This window comes from Siphateles boraxobius, unplaced genomic scaffold (genome assembly GCF_051911475.1).
Source record: "Siphateles boraxobius isolate OS27281-9 unplaced genomic scaffold, OSU_SipBor_1 6, whole genome shotgun sequence".
Lineage (NCBI taxonomy): Eukaryota > Metazoa > Chordata > Actinopteri > Cypriniformes > Leuciscidae > Siphateles > Siphateles boraxobius.
The window spans coordinates 8,530,086-8,543,791 of record NW_027509186.1 but is presented as its reverse complement, the minus strand read 5'-3'; the positions used below and the strand labels follow the sequence as shown (position 1 = coordinate 8,543,791).

The window sequence follows — 13,706 nt, the reverse complement described above, 5'->3', positions numbered from 1 at the left end:
CGCTCAGAGCCAGTGAGGGACCCCTGTGTGTGTGTGTGTGTGTGTGTGTGTGTGTGTGTGTGTGTGTGTGTGTGTGTGTGTGTGTGTGTGTGTGTGTGTGTGTGTGTGTGTGTGTGTGTGTCCCGAAAAGCGCATCGGGGAATTTCGTCTTAAAAGAACTTTTCTCCCCCTTAAATATATTTAATGGGGTTGTTCACAGGTGTTCTGTTCACCCTTAAGGCAGTTCATCTACAGGACTAATATAGGCCGAGAATACAACACATTCACACAAATGATTTTCATTTAGTTTTGTTAGTTCATTGAGTTTCCTTGAGTTGACTAGGCTATAGCCTATAATTTAATTTAGCCTTTCCTATATCTGCAATAATTTAGAAACCAATTATTAGCCTATTATATTCTAATAATACAATATTTAATACAATAATTATCATCATCATCATAGTTGAGAGTCTTTGAGTGTCTGTTAAATTATGAATTGCTTGTCATTTTAACTTCATTGGGGTTATTACGAGTTATAGATTGGGGGGGGGGGGGGGGGGGTAGCATAGATTCTTGTGATTATTTCGTAGGCTACAGATTATAGCCATTTACACAATCGCTGCTCGATTCATCTGATCCGCGTTTCCCAAAAGCATCGTAGCATATACGTGTTAATCGTCCTAGATCTGGTGTGTCGTATAGACTGCTAAAGAAAGAAGACGGACACATGCAGCCCCCTGCAGGACAACTGCAACATTACATCAACCCTATTACAACATCACCTTAAGAAAAATTTAATTCAGATTTCTTTTTTAAATACGACTAGATAAATTAATTGGCCTACACAGGTTAATAATAGGATTATAGGCTACACTGATTATCCTTACCACAAAATGGTATGATGGTTGCATAACATGAAATTCAGAGGAAGTGGATATCTTATTTAAGAGGGGAATGTACCAATGGCTCTGCAGTCTAATAAAAAAACGGGAGAGACATGTACAAAACCAATAACACAATTATAGCCTATTAATAGGCAGATTTAGACTAGCCTATATTAGATATATAATAATAATAAAAAGAAAAAATACTTTAATCTTTTCTATCAATTAAATGACAAGTAGGCCTATTTATACCGGTATGGAAAAAGACGTGTTGTTGACATTTCAGCACTTCATGACAGTCAGAGACTCTTAATAAAACTTAAAGCAAACAACAGGTCGACCTTAGATAGCCTATTGCATCTCAATTCCCTACGAATTTCAGTTGTCTACTTTGTTTGTAGCAATATGCTATTATTTGTCTGAAATCAGTGTAGGCCTGATTTATTTAGGCCTACTATTAATTAATTTAGCCTATATGCCTATTTTAAGATAACATTACGTTTAAAGAAGGCATCCCAGGTGAAAAATACGTATACTATTAAATGTATTAAAACTGCATTAAAGTAGCCTATATTTGTATTGTAGGCCTACTAAAACATAGGCTACTCAAGTACACTTTTAATACATTTAATAGTAGCCTACGTCTTTTTTTTTTACCTGGGATAGGTAGGCTACATAATGTGTATGGTAGCTGTACTAGGATGAGGTGTAATAGTGCGTGTTGTAGATGGTGAGATGAATGTGCTCTGCTGCAGAATAAGAGGAAAGCGGGCGTTCCTGAATCATTTCCTAAAGAAGAGGCTGTTCCACAATCGCGCGGGGGATTGTGGGACTAACAGCGGCGCGAGAGCGGTAACGTCTTCAAAAAAAGATTAGAAATGCTCATCTTTATGCTAAAATGGTGATAAACACCGGAGGGTATAGCCAACCACTGCTGTCGTGCTTGTCATAGCCGAAAATCACTTTTCTGGTGCATATTACTCATTTGAATTCAGATTTGAAATACATTCTGGATGCTTTCACTGTATAAACTGTGGCTGGGTCAACAAAAGTCATCTTTTTATTTATTTATATACTGCTTTTTACAATACAGATTGTTTCAAAGCAGCGTTCACAGTAATAACGAAAATAAGGCAACCAAGTTGTTTCTGCTGTACAGCAGATCTAGAAGAAAATAATGTCATGGTCCAGCTTAAGTAAGTTCAGTGATGGTTCTATATATATATATATATATATAGCCGCTATGGAGAAAACTGTGATGTCATCGTCAGCTCAGTTCTCATTTAATGGTGTCAATGACAGATTAATAATATGTTGAACATTAAGTGTCCCCAACTTAGCAAGCAAAAGCCAAAGGCGACCGTGGCAAGGAACCAAAAGTCTAATAGGCTTACGTGTGTGTGTGTGTGTGTGTGTGTGTGTGTACAGGTTTATATTACATTGGGACCATGTGGGAGTAAGTGTAAGAGTTTTCTATACAATTTTATTTGGAATTTAAATTCCGGGAACCACAGTTGTTGTGACATGCACTTCCTTTGAATTAATTCTGGATCAAGGATAGATTGCCTCATTTTTATGAGGTCGTGGGTTTGTTGCGGACAGATTAATATCAAACAAGACGAATGTGGACAAATTCGTCTTCTTTGATCATATACAGCGTTTGAATCAGAGGCGCTGATCAGAAAACACGCGCGCGCATCAGAACACACGCGCGCGTGTTAATCTCGCGCTCACGGTTCCGCGAGTGTGTGATGGTCCTGAGGTTTCCTCTGGCTGACCTGGCCTTTGGTATCAACACAGGTTGTCGGTTTCCCAGTGCTCGGGCACACAATTTAATTCCCAAGATTCTTAGGAAAGGTTTAAACTGGACAGCAATGGTTTGCAATGGCGAGCCCACCTCGCCCCGCGCGCGCCCATTGAAAAGAGCAGAGGGGTCAGCTGTGTTTGCCATGCACAGGAAAAAAGCCAAAGATTTGATTTGCACAAAATCCGGCCATTGTTACGAAGCACATGATTTTTGTCTGAATCCAAAATAATTTGGTCAGTTGAGCTGAGTGATTTCATTTAATCATTTTCCTCCTTTTACATTTGGACATGGAGTGAAGATTCACCCTACGTGATGTTTTCTGTTATTGGCTTTGATGAACAATAGATGACACTTATAAGCATGCCAGAATTAGTATTGGGGTGTATTATGATACACCACAGTCGTTTATAAATAGGAAACACAGTTTTGTATGAGCGACCTCTTCGCACGAGAAAGGACATGCAGATGTCTAGTTATGTTAAAAAACGTTCAGCTAAAAATAAGTGATGTGTCATTTTCCTGTAGAAGATAATGAAAGATGTTCTTGCTAAATCACGCAGAGACCTCAGAATGACCCGGGTTGACAAGTTCACTCAGATGTTATCATACATTTGTATATTATTTAACATTATGCATGCCAGACTTTTTTTTTTAGAAAAAATAATACATTTAATATAATCATGACATCTTTAAATATCTCTCTGTTAGAAGAGTTAATAGTCAAGTCACCTTTATTTATAGCACTTTTTACAATATAGTTTAGTATATTTACACAACAAGTCAAACGTTTTTAAAAGTAGTCTCTTCTGCTCACCAAGGCTGTATTTTTTTGATTGAAATACAAAAATAAATATTTTATTACAATGTAAATATTTATTACAATGTGAAATATTATTACAATGTAAAACAGCTGTTTTCTATGTGAATATATAGTAAAGTGTCATTTTTTCAAAGCTGAATTTTCAGCATCATTACTCCAGTCTTCAGTGTCACACGATCCTTCAGAAATCAGTATAATATGATGATTTGATGCTCAAGAAACATTTTTTATTATTATCAATGATGAAAACAGTTATTTACATTTTTATTTTAGGATTCTTTGATGAATAGAAAGTTCAAAAGAGCAGCATTTATCTGAAATAAAAAGCGTTTGTAACATTAAACAATACCTTTCAAAAGTGTGGGGTCAGTAACAATTTTTATTAAATTTTTGGGGGAAATAAATCAAACAAATCAATACTTTTATTCATCAAGGAGGAATTAAATTGATCAAAAGTTACAGTAAAGACATTTATAATGTTACAAAAGATTCTATTTCAAATAAATACTGTTGTTTTTAACTTTCTGTTCATCAAAGAATCCTGAAAAAGGTTAAAAAAGCAGTTTTCAACATTGATAATAATCAGAAATGTTTCTTGAGCATCAAATCATCATATTATACTGATTTCTGAAGGATCATGTGACACTGAAGACTGTAGTAATGATGCTGAAAATTCAGCTTTGATCACAGGAATAAATTACACTTTACTATATATTCACATAGAAAACAGTTATTTTAAATTGTCATAATATTTAACAATATTACAACTTTTTTTGTTGTATTTTAATCAAATAAATGCAGCCTTGGTGAGCAGAAGAGACTTCTTTTAAAAAATCTTATCCCAATCTTTTGACTGGTGTGTATAATACAGAGAGCTTGCGGATCATCAAGGATCCTCTTCATCACAGGGCTGCTCTCGTTTGTCCTTTCAGTTGCATTAAGAAAATAATTCAAATATGATAACTGACACAAATTCGGAATTATTCTTAGATAGCAGATTATGTTTATTCATAGCAGCAAAATAAAAAAAGCAGAAGGAATGTGATCCCATTAACATCCTGAATTTGAATCAGCAAAACTGTATGATGACATCAAGGATCTACTAACATCCCTATTTGTATATTAATATATTAATGTTGAACTCTAGAGGACAACAACAAGAAGAACTACAAAATCCCTAACTCAAACGACAAAAAAATCCAAAACTTGTATCAGCTGAAGGCTTCAGATGTTGATTGTGAAGATGTCATGCTCTTTATTTAAGCTTCTCTTTTCACTCTTCTGGAAGTTTCCAGATTTACCAGTAAATCCCATGCCTGAGATCTCAAAGTTTTGCTGCTAAATCTAATTTAGCAGCAAAAAAATGCCCTTTCAAGCAATTACATACCTTTTGGCCAAGGTTCACAATTAAACAAATGATTATATTATGATATCCATAATTATACGCCTAGGCATGGGGGATCCTTTCAAGTGTCATGTGTGTGTAGTTACAGCTGATGAGATTAGGATTTGGGCTGGTTTGGATCCCGTAAAGACGGAACGCTTAATGGAATAAGAATGGAATGGGTGAATAATGGAAGCATGCTGTTCGCGGCTTCACTCCTTTAATGTGAACCAGTGTGTGGCGCATTTTAGCCCAAAACCATCTCATAACTTTCAGACATCAACAACACACTTGATGGTTGCAATGAATAATAATAATAATAATGCATATGATCATTCCCTAAATAAATACCAAACACATTCCTTCATGTACACTGCCGTTGAAAAGTTTTGGATCGGCGAGATTTTTAATGTTTTTAAAAGAAGTCTCTTCTGCTCACCAAGGCTGCATTTATTTGATAATAATAATAATAATAATAATAATAATAATAATAATAATAATAATAATATTGTTAAATACTATTACAATTTAAAATAACTGTTTTCTATGTGAATATATAGTAAAGTGTAATTTATTCCTGTGATCAGAGCTGAATTTTCAGCATCATCACTCCTGTCTTCAGTGTCACATGATCCTTCAGAAATCAGTATAATATGATGATTTGATGCTAAAAAACACACATTTCTGATTATTATCAATGTTGAAAACAGTGTAAACATTTTTTTGGATTTGATGAATAGAAAGTTCAAAAGAACAGCATTTACTTGAAATAGAACATTTTGTAACATTATAAATGTCTTGACTGTAAATTTATGATCAATTTAATTAATCCTTGATGAATAAAAGTATTGATTTATTTTATTGTTTCCCACCAAAAAATTAAAAATAAATTGTTACTGACCCCACACTTTTGAACGGTAGTGTTTAATGTTACAAAAGGTTTTTATTTCAGATAAATGTTGTTCTTTTGAACTTTTTATTCATCAAAGAATCCTGAAATAAAAATGTTAATAACTGTTTTCATCATTGATCATCATATTAGAATAACTTCTGATGTGACACTGAAGACTGGAGTAATGATGCCGAAAATTCAGCTTTGATCACAGAAATAAATGACACTTTACTATATATTCACACAGAAAACGGCTGTTTTGCATTGTAATAATATTTCACAATATTACTGTTTATTTTTGTATTTTTTGCAGCCTTGGTGAGCAGAAGAGACTTCTTTTAAAAACAAAAAATCTTCCCGATCTCACACACACACACACACACACACACACACACACACACACACACACACACACACACACACACACACACACACACACACACACACACACACACACACACACACACACACACACACACACACACACACACACACACACACACACACACACACACACACACACACTCACACACACTCTGTAGGATGAGTGAAAGTGAGTTTGAGCTTTGAAACCTGATCTCCTCCACCAGTCCTATTTCTGCCTCTGCTCACCACAGGAATGTCTGCAGAATGTTCCGGGAATGTTTGGAAAGGCTTATCAGGAAAATTCACCTCTGATCATTCCTAACTGAAACATGACAGACAGTGACTTTATCAGCCTGCAGAATTTAAGTGACTTCAGCATCAGAAACACCATCATAACCAGTAAGGATCTATGAGAAATGAGAAATTCATCTAATGATGAACAGGGAACATTCCAGATAATGGCCGAAACAGGGAAAAAACAGGGAAAAAAGGTTTGAATACTGGTGGAAACTACTTAATAAAGTTGTTTCATTCTGATGACTGTATGAATTAAGGGTGATTGGGACATAAGGTCAAATAGGACAGTATAGTTTATTTTCTCACCTAAATATAAAAAAAAAAATCCTAACTGTGAGACCACATCATCAAAATTGTATACCCTCATTGTTGTGACATCATGAAGTGAGGAAAATAACCTAAGCTTTTGCTAGTTTTCATAATGAGATCATAAAATTTCCATCACTACTATTTTACACAAACCACGATGGAAACATGAATAGGAATGATGCACCACTGCTTATTGTGGATGGGACCAGCCAACCTTTCATCCAAATGTTTTTTTTTATTATTATTAAATACCTTTAATTAATTGTTTTAATGAATTTTGCACCATTTTTCTTGTTTACACATTCTAAAGTCTTTTGGACTTCAAGTCTTCTTTTACCTCAATTACGTGTGTTATATTTAATCAATTGTGGATGAATTTATAAATGATTGAGAAGTAACCGAAATAAACATGGACTCTTAATATGAACAGAAAAATAAAATATTGCATATGAAATTATATCAAAGTATGAAGTAACTTTTGTAATACATGCTTACATGCTTACCTATGCTTACACTAGCATAAATCAATGTCCTGTCCCTATCACTTAAAGGTCCTGTCCCAATCAGCCAAAGGGGTTTTGGTTCAGTTTACATTAAGGGTCACGCACCGTTTCATTATAACATAAACTTGTTTCCTGTTCAAATGGATAGGTAACATCTTCAGTATTACAGAAATTATGTTTTTAATTTATGACAATAAACCTTGAGCAAGGTGGAAATTCAAAAACTGTCCAAATCTCCCTTATTTCGCCCAACATGAATCCAAAGACCAAATCATTTTTCAGAATAAACTTTCAGAACTATGACACTTCCTATTGCCTGAATGCTTTATAAATGCCATCGCACATTTATGAGGGAAAGACTTCCCTCCAGTAGCCTATTGGCAACCTAGCCAGATTCTGTATAGGACATGTTGTAAGACAGGCCTGTGTTATCTATCAAATATCTGCCTTGTTTATTTTGTCAAAGAGCATTATTCATATGTCAAGAGCTGAGTGAATTGTTCTGTCTATCAAATATTTCTATATTCCACAGAATTAAGAAAATGAAGCAGTTTTAGAACAACGTATGGTAAACAAATGACATTTTCTCAGCCCAAAACGACAGATGCACACTATCCGCCATCACCACTAGATGTCTGCAGACACCACACTACCGAAAGCTTAACAGGTCCCTCAAGCAACTAAATAAGAAAGAATCGCATAATGGATTTTTTTTTTAAACTCGCTCGTTAAAATACCCGAGTGAAACGTCAATGTTGTTTTCTAAATTACCTCATAAATCCCCGGACCGTTACGTGTTAAAAACGACCTATTAAATAACACTGAAAACAAAAACCAAACCGTTAAAATAGTCGTGCCTTAAAACAGGAGTGTTGTTAAGAAAAAAAGTGGGAAAATTGGACCAAATTAGTAAATGTAACGTTACGTATAGTGTTTACGTCCAGAGCACCCGCCTCTTCATCTATTCCCTGAGGAATCATGCGTTAGGTCGAGTGTGTGTGTGTGTGTGTGTGTGAGAGAGAGAGAAAGAGAGAGAGAGAGAGAGAGAGAGAGAGAGAGAGAGAGAGATGCATGCAGTTCGCCGGGCCTAGTCTGTCTGCGTGGAGATATTCACACGACATTAAAAACATTCACGACTGCGTAAGTTGTCATCGCATTACATTATGTCTATTTCCGGGTTAAATCACAGCTCAGAATTTCGTGTGTCTGCGAACTGTTGACAAAATAGCGGTTGCGTGTGGAAAGGGAGGGAGTGCAAAGCAAACAGGGAGAAAAAAATCCCCGAGCGATCGCTTGTTTCACTCACTCAGCCTGCGGAAAGAAGCAGGAAGAGGGCTAGAGCTGTTCACCTGTCGGGTGAAAGACTGCACTGGACATTTGAAGAAGAAGAAGACCCTACTTTTGGCTTCTTACTGTGATTAAAACTTGCCCCGTGGTGTTTTTGGAGTTCAACCCAAAGTTAACTTCGAACGTTCAGTTTCCGCGAATCCCACAGAACTGGCCTCGGACATTCCATTCCACTGGGATAATCTATTCTAAAGGTGAGCGTTCTGTGCTGGGAAGTGTTTTGTGTTCTGTGGTGTGTGTGTGTGTGTGTGTGTGTGTGTGTGTATTGCTTTGAGTGGCGTAGATTTTTGTTACATGCATTGATCTTGCCACCTCAATGTTATTTGTTTATTAATAATATGCCGTAATAAATAAAATAAATAAATCGGATGCTTAGACTGCAAAATTGACACATTCGTGAAGTGCTTTAGTGCTCCAACCTGGTTCATTTATTATGTACTTCTTTCTATATTTCTGTCTAAAAGTTTCAGACTTGTACATTTATTCTTTAGATTTGGAGTATCAAATTGACCTTCAATGCCATTCAGATGTAGATATGTAAGAGTTGACATCTATTTGGTTGACTTTTGAACGCTTTCACTTGCCTTATTAAACATGGCTCTTAAAAATATTTTTAAGTTAGGAATCACAGTTTTATCATTAAACAATGGATTGTAATATTTACGGCCACTCGTTAAAATGTAGGATTGCTTGGATGACAAGTTTGCCTGACAGGACATAAACGTGTGTTTATCGGACAGGGAGGCACAACATCGGTTGTTTGTGTCATAGACGGATGCGATGGCATAATACTGGACTAAACTATGACTCAAACCCCATATGGACATGAGTTATGAACCTCAGGACACGCCCACAGGCCGTTCAACAACCCTGGTGCATATTCTTCATAACCCTTTCTGGATCTAGTAATGCATTCCAGACAATTCAGAACTTGGAATTTTTAAACTTGGTTCTTGAAATATGCCACTGGAGAGGCTCTCCAGGTCGGACGTTCAACTTAAAAAATCAAGGCAGGTCAACACCCTCTGCAGTTTGACGTCATTCCCAAGGGGGAGCCGATTAAATCAACATTCAATAGTTATTTCCCATTGGAGAAGAAAATATTCTGATTTTCATATTGTGTGGAATGCAAAATAATTTCAAAATTGGGTCGAAATTTAAACCCTAAGATTCTCACTTCTGGCTTCACCTGTTTTTTGTTTTGCTTGTTTTTTGCTTGTTTTAGTTATAGATTTGATCTTTTAACCAACATATTTATCAAAACCCCAAATTTCCCTGGCATATTCTCTCATTTTAGTTTTTTTTCTTTTTTCTAAAATGGCATCTTAATGAAATAATAAATGCAGGGTACGTAGCTACACTGTAAAACATTTTTTTGATCAATAAGTTGACAACATATGTTTACATTGATTTAACTCATTAAAATAAGTTAAGCAATTTTCAACTTTTTTCAAAAGTTAGGCTATACAAGATTCAGCCATTTTTTTGTATGTTTAATGTAATTTAAGTTGAAATGACTTAAACATCCAAGACAAGTTGAGTGTACTTAAAAATTTAAGCAATTGTTCAGTGTCTTTTTTTACATCTACACTATCGTATGCATATCAATTCTAAAAATGTGCATAAAAACTTATGCGCTCAATTGAGACAGGTACGTTTTCTTTATCCGATAAGAAGACATGCGCATAAACTACGATGGAAACGTATTTACTGAATAAATCTTTTGATGCGCAACAAAAACCTCACATGACTTTGCCTCGACAGAGGATTAACCTGGACTAACCAGCGGATTAACCAATCGCATCGCAGAGCATCTCAAATGTTGGTTTGGTCGTTCTGAAATGCAAAGTCTGTCATCAGAATGATTTGGTTGAATTCCCTTCAGAAGCGTCTCACACGACCAGCATTCCAACGCAATTGCATCCCAATTATTGCGTTTCGTCTGCGCGCTAGTCATTTATGATGGAGGAAAAAAGAGCCTCAGTGGCTTCCCTGGTTACAGCAACTTCCATTTTTATTATGGATATTTTGGGCTAATTTTGCGACGATTTTTTTTTTCCTGAACACATGAAAGGTCATCTTCAGTCAGATAGAATGTTAGTGTGTGTGTGTGTGTGTGTGTGTGTGTGTGTGTGTGTGTGTGTGTGTGTGTGTGTGTGTGTGTGTGTGTGTGTGTGTGTGTGTGTGTGTGTGTGTGTGTTAAGACACATGTGTTTTTTGTGAGTTGTTCTTCTTGGCCCTCACCCACACACATGTGACCGGAGCTTCAGAGAGACTTCGGTGGCAGACTGTGATGTCATCAGTCAGGGGACACAAACACTTTGGGATGCCCACACACACTCGCTCACAGTCAGAAGAGAGGTCACTGTGGTGACAGGGGCCATGAATGGGCTGATTCTCTCAGTCATGTGAGAGCACAGTGTGTGTGTTTGTTTTAGAGGCGCAGGAAAACATTTTTCCTTAGAAATGGGGACAGACACACACACACACACACACTTAAACTCCCAGGGCCGACTGTATGGTTTAAAGAGCAGATTATCTATCGGAGAGCCAGTTAACATTAAGAATTTTTAATGTTGTAATGCTTTAGAAACAATAACAATATGAAATGTCAACAAAATTGACCCTTTTTACTTAATACACATTTGAGGTCATATTGTGCATGTTATCGTAAAGAAAAAAATCTTTGTCTTCGCAGTCTTTCATCAAAATGTAATGACTTGCTCTGCCTTTGAATCAAATTACATAGGCTGTGCAGAATCCTGTTGGATAATGGTAGGTTTTGTAATTCTGTTAGTCATTGTAGATAAAACCTTGCCAATAGTTAGTAATTCAATGCTGATCAACTCTAATGTAATACTTGAAGTGACCCAACTCCACCTAGTCTATGTGTCTATGTAATTCTGTCCGGGATTAGAAATAAAAAAAATATGACAAAGATGAAGATAACTACGTGAATCCTTTCAGCTCAATAGCCATAAAAGTCTAATTGGCTAATCTAAAACTCTAGGTCACAGAGAGTGAACTTGACATGTATTTCATTTTATTTCATAGTACATTAGCACTCACATGCTTTTTATAAAAATACAACGTAACAAACATTTGTTGTGAAACACATGTTCTCATTTGTCTGCTTAGTGCTTCCCATTTTTCTTCATAAACGGTTCATTTTCCTTAAAGATTACATAATTGTCCAATTGCAATAGGATCATTCCATCATTATTCAGTTTTGATAATTTCTTTGGTGAAAGACATGCATAAATGAAGAAGAAAACGCCTAATATATATATATATATATATATATATATATAAATAAAGTGTCATGAATCAATATTAACCGAGTAATCCAATATTTTGTTCTAGACGGGGGTGAAAATGACTTTAGCAATCTTTGTTGCATTATATTCCAATGGTGACTCTTCAATAATGGGAAAAAGAATAGGAATCTTTAACTTGGTTAAACATTTTTTTTGTGGCACTCAGACAGGAATGTTTTATGCAACTGTTTTCAAGAGGGAAATGAGATACATTTCTAGTTTCAAACATTATTTGTTCTTCAGACATTCCTTTTTAAAAGAAAAAGTATGAGCTGTATGCAATGTACAATATAACAATTTGTTCAAATTAAGATCTAATATCTCTGGGATGTAGATTTTTTACCAGACGATATGATATCTGTATTTTACCAGACGATATGAGATATGTATTTTACCAAATTACATTAATTTTATGTCATTTTGCTCCAAATCTCAGGTGAAAATTCTTTTTGTCTTTCTTCAGAAAAAAATATGAACAATCAAAAATTTCAGGGAAAGTTTCGGAAATTTGGTTGATTTGACACAGAATGACCCAGTCGATTTGAATAAGTAGAGTTACTCTTAGTGGTGTGATATTTCGATACACCGATACCAGCTGCGTTCTCACTCTCTCTTCTCTCCAACAGTGAATTGACAGTTTGACACACACACTCCTCCTATCACTTATGGTCAAATACACACAAAATTATGTTAAAATACCCGTCATGGCGAGTATTCACGTGAACACAGTCAGTTTTGGAACGTAAATAGTTGAGAAAAAACGCATGTTGTATAACAGTTGGATCCGTGCTTAAGCTTTAGGGTCTGTTTACACGACACCGTTTTCAACTAAAAACATAAAAAAATGTATGCGTTTTGTCCATTCGTTTACATGACAACAGCGTTTTGGGTGCCTGAAAACACGAAGTTTTGAAAACGGGTTTCAAAGTGCAATTTTTTGAAAACGGTCTCCGTATAAACTACAAAAGCGTGAATCTCTGAAGACGATGATGTCATGCACATGTGTATTACGTGTTCAGTCTACAGTGCTTCATCGCCATCCAATGGCCTGGCAGAGGAATAAAGCGTTTTCAGTCGTTTTCGCGGATCTGTGTGAATGGGGATCGCTTTGACAATGGTGTCGTCTGTACGCAGAAAACTCAAAGGAAAAACTTCTCAGTTTTACGCATATCGTTGTCGTGTATACGTACCCTTAAAGTGACAACAGTCTAATAAACCTGTTACTATTTGTCATGTTACTCAACAAAGAGAAAATCACTTCTGCTCTTTAATTGTAAGCATTACTACAGTTAGACCCACCTAAAAAACTTAAAGCCATGTTTATTACATTTGTCTCGTTATTCTAATGTATTTATTTAATTGTGTTATTGTTTGCAATCTGTCTATTTGGTTTTAATTTATTGACTGTTTACTTGTTTTGTAAAAATAGTTCAAAATTTCAAGTTGCTGTGTAAGCTATAGCAACAAAATTACCCAAACTATCTAAAAACTTTGATAATAAATAAAAAAAAATCTTTTTAATTAATGTATAAGTGGCAGATTTCCCCATTGTATTGAAAATGGTATTGAATATCAATATTTTTCAAGGTATTGTATTTAAGTTAGTCACAAGAGTAGACAATATACTTAAAACGGAGAAGTTTTTCCTTTGAGTTTTCCGCGTACAGTCTATTGGTTTGCATTGAGATGTCATAAAGCCTTGTTAGAAGTGTGAGTCACTGATGTTTCAGGAGGGGAGCTCTCCACAATCCATTGCTAACTTATTTCGCTCTGCTCTAGTCCTTTCTCATCCGTTTCAGTT

At 35.6% G+C, this 13,706-nt stretch overlaps 1 protein-coding gene across 2 annotated transcripts in view; it reads left to right on the top strand.

The window, feature by feature from the left end:
- The first annotated feature begins 7,958 nt into the window (after positions 1-7,958).
- Positions 7,959-13,706, top strand: part of pik3cb (phosphatidylinositol-4,5-bisphosphate 3-kinase, catalytic subunit beta) — an 80,234-nt gene continuing 74,486 nt past the window's right edge. The window contains exon 1 of one of the 2 annotated variants that reach the window (XM_077207597.1): positions 7,959-8,782. The gene's annotated coding sequence lies outside the window, so the exon portion shown is untranslated. The remainder of the gene's footprint in view (positions 8,783-13,706) is intronic. The other variant, XM_077207599.1, reaches the window with a different exon arrangement.